We start from the raw sequence: 4,140 nt of genomic DNA on the forward strand, positions 1-4,140 counted from the left end.
ACTTGGTCTTGTAGTTAGTATTGTATTGGTCCCTACATTCCCCAGTCTTGGTCTCAACTAAGGGGACCAGTCCAGTAATTTAAAAGTCCAGTCTCTTGTACATACATAATGAAACCGAGCTTTTGGTTTATAGGAATAGAGGATCCTGACTTGTTTCAAGAGTGAGAGGGAGCTTAAGATTCCAGGTCAAGATTTTAGACTCCTTCGGTAAATAAAATTACCTTTAAGTTTCAAGGGTATCAACATGACCTGAAGCCAAGAGGCGCACTAAGCTCAACTGCAGCAAAAACAACACACAAGTCAGGCATCGTGAAAGCTTTTTTTGACCATCCGTCAGACCGAGTATTCTATGGGTTTCCAGGCACTGAATGAATCCTATTAGTTAATAATAATGGGTGACCAGTAGGCCCTGTCCATGAAGCTCCATCCCCCTGAACCTGCTCATAATGTGGTGTCACAGCCAGTATCAACTTGATCGTTGTGTTCAGGGTCATTGCTGGTGGTGTTAGTGAGACACGGGCCACCGCTCGGCGTAGTGCCGTAGTGATTTGTAAGCCAGTTTGTACCTTTATTTCCCCTGACCATACACAGGCAGTCACGAGGCCTTTATGTTCACAAAAGCACACACACGTATAAACATATACACCACGCAAAAACACACAAAGACCCTCCCAGGGGACAATCTGTTGTGAATCACATTACAGCCATTTCCTATTCCGTAGGTGGGGACTGGCCCCAGCAGAAATCAAATATTTATCATGTTGTATTAACCCCCACTGCTGCCCTGCGTGTACACAAACACACACACACAACACTGGTTCTAGTACTGGCTCAACATACTGAATTCATTATCCTATTAGGCCATAGCTCAGGCTCGGCGGCTGGCGTGCAAACAGATGTGTGTACGCAGGAATACACACACACACACACACACACACATATAGACTCTAGCAATCTCATATTTGTATTCGTATTACCAGTAGCCGGCTGTTGTTGGGTCAGTTAGCTTTAATGCGGAGTGTACTATAAATAATATAAATCTAGTTCTCCTATCGATCCCACATCCTTGTCCCTGATATTATAACTGTCAGAAAGAGTTAATCACGTCTGCCATTTTCACTAAAGTGATTTCATTTCAAGAAATTACATTTCCACAATCCAATTACTCGATATACCTATATATAGTTTTTGTTTTTCATTCTACGATGTAGCCGGGGCGGGATCCGCTCTGACCTTTATTTTGCTTTGATTCTATTCCCTCTAAAAATAACACCTACACACATGTAACATTATAAAGAAAGCCTTAAGAAAAGAATAAAAAATGTAACAAAGTTCACACACACGTTTACGATATATTGTGGGAATTATGAATATAAATTTTTTTGGGTCTGAAAAATTTCCAATGCAGCATTTAGGGGGAAAATAAGAGTATCACATTTTTTACCTTTGGTATGGCCGTGATGCTAAAACCCCTGCTGAGCACAGGTTACGATTCACGGGGGATGTGCTGATGATACCATTGTCAGCATGGTCATCCATTAAAGTGTGTGGTTCACCGGCGGGTCAGATGGTTCCTCGTGTTTATTTAACTTCAGGAGCATCAGTAGAAAGTTGGTCTGGCTGTGGCTGTTGAATACATCTGAATGTCTATTGGATTTTGTGAGGCACACATTTATCTTCCTCAGAGGAGACACTGTCTGGACTGAAAGCTGAGAAAGAGGGTGGGAGGATGACAGCAGTACGACACACACACATACACATAAACCTCTTTCTCCTCACTCACCTTCTTCGTCACCGGTGCATACATGACCTCAGCCACACATTGTTCTAATCAATACACTGGTTGTTATGGCAATCAGACTGCATCCGATATTTCCTCGCTCTGTCTTTACCAGGTGGCAGGTCAAGAGTAATGTTCCTTGTCACCGCACGTGATGATAGAGTGTCTTATTACCCGACAGGCAGGAATTTTTAAGGTTTCTTTGAATATCTTTTGGAATCAATCTCTTTCGGAAAAGTCATCTTGGTTTTGACGATAACATGAAAGAAGACAAAACAACACAACAAGAACCCATAACTATTCTGGAAGGAACCACTTGTTGTTTCTTTAGTGTATGTTTTACCTATCTGCTCCGCTTTAAAGTGATTATATAACGTCTGAAATCTCGGTGAACGAGAGGTTACGAGAGCGGAAGGCCTTTATGACCTAATATTGGGCTAAACTCCTCCTTCAGCCAGCTGTAATCATGCCTCGCTTAGTTTATAACTCTCTGGAGGTGGAGACTTCTTGGATTGATGACGCTCAGTGACAAACCTCAATGTTTGAGCAATCACAGCAGAGTGGGTGTGGATATGGTAAACAAGATTTAATCTCCAGAAAAACTAACTTTCTCTAGTAGTAATATTGCTTTCATTATATAAATACTGTACATAATTTGCTATTGATTTCATAAAATTGATGTTTAAAAAAAAAAACATTGACAAGGTTTCAAAGTGTTGGTACCAGTAACAAACATTTTCAATTGATACCAACCATAGCTATACCTTCCTTTTTATCATGCAAAAAAACATAAAACTTATTTATGATTTTCATCAGCACTTGCAGAAAAGACTATGGCTTCAACTGTCTGTAATACCTATACTGGCAGTTTTCAGTGCAGGCACCACTTATTAAGTTTAGGGTAATTAGTAATGAGGGGAATTCATCACTATTCACATGTTTTCTCAGTTACTGAGAGATACGAAGCGTCCGGGCGAGAAAAGTGTCCTGTTAGAACAAGAAAGTTTCAGGTTAGGACGAGAAAATTTCAGGTTTAGTCGAAAAACTTTCCTGTGAGAAAGAAAAAGGTTAAACTTCTGATCTCCCTCTGGGTCTTGCAAAGACAGAACAATGTTCCACCTGATGATGTACACGTAAAGACATGAAAGTAAATAAAGTGATGCATCGTCTTCGCCAGAATAATGCTTATCATCGGGCGACAATCACCTGCTCCAACGCTCCACAAATGCTGGTCCAAGTCAGGACCCGCAGACGGGAAAATTCAGCGTCTCTGCTAATAATACGTTCTAACTATGATCGGCTGAGTGGAGTTTGTGTAGAACAGCTTTCCCCTCAACTTGTCTCTGAAACTGCTTTGGATCATGTTATTGAACTCATTGAATACGTGTTTTTCTTCCTGACGTGAAACTTGTTTTTTTGTTCATTACACTTGAGTGGCTCCGTAGAGAGGAAACAGGAGAATCAGTCAGTTCAAGAGAACTCTGGGAAATCTGGACCTGTGTGTTAGGTACTTTCTAGGATTAATTAAGTAATCTTATCTTATCTTAGATTAAGGCATGTTAATGTTCTTCAGAATGAGGGGACATTTGAGACAAAATTCCGATTTTCTTTCACACCTTCTATTAAATGACCTCAGACTTACTATTAAACTTGCTCATATCTACTAGAAAACTCTCTCATATATACTATTAAAGTCTCTCATGTCTACTATCAAATTCTCTCACACCTACTATCAAAGTCTATCATACACTATCAAACTCTCTTACATCTACTATCAAAGTCTCTCACACACTATCAAACTCTATCACGTTTAACATCAAAGTCTCTCAAACATTTTCAAACTCTAAATCTTCTATCAAATGCTTTCAAATCTTCCATCAAACTCTTTCACATCTACTATCAAACTCTCTCACATCTACTATCCAACTCTCTAACATGTACTATCAAAGTCTCTCACACACTATCAAACTCTATCTCGTTTACTATCAAAGTCTCTTAAATATTATCAAACTCTTACATCTTCTATAAAATTCTCTCACATCTACTATCAAACTCTCTCACATCTACTATCAAACTCTCTCACATCTACTGTCAAACTCTCTAACATGTACTATCAAAGTCTCTCAAACACTATTAAACTCTCTCACGTCTACTATCAAAATCTCTCACACATTATCAAACTCTTGCATCTTCTATCAAATTCTTTCAAATCTTCAGCAAACTTTCTCAGATCTTCTATCAGATGTGAGAAAGTTTGATAGTAGATGTAAGAGAAAAAACGTGTTAAACGTCACCTTGTACTTTAGGCTTGTCCTTGTCCGATCTTCACCTTATCGTGGAGCGATTTAGGAATTTAAACT

Source organism: Callionymus lyra, chromosome 2 (genome assembly GCF_982586985.1).
Source record: "Callionymus lyra chromosome 2, fCalLyr1.hap1.1, whole genome shotgun sequence".
NCBI lineage: Eukaryota > Metazoa > Chordata > Actinopteri > Syngnathiformes > Callionymidae > Callionymus > Callionymus lyra.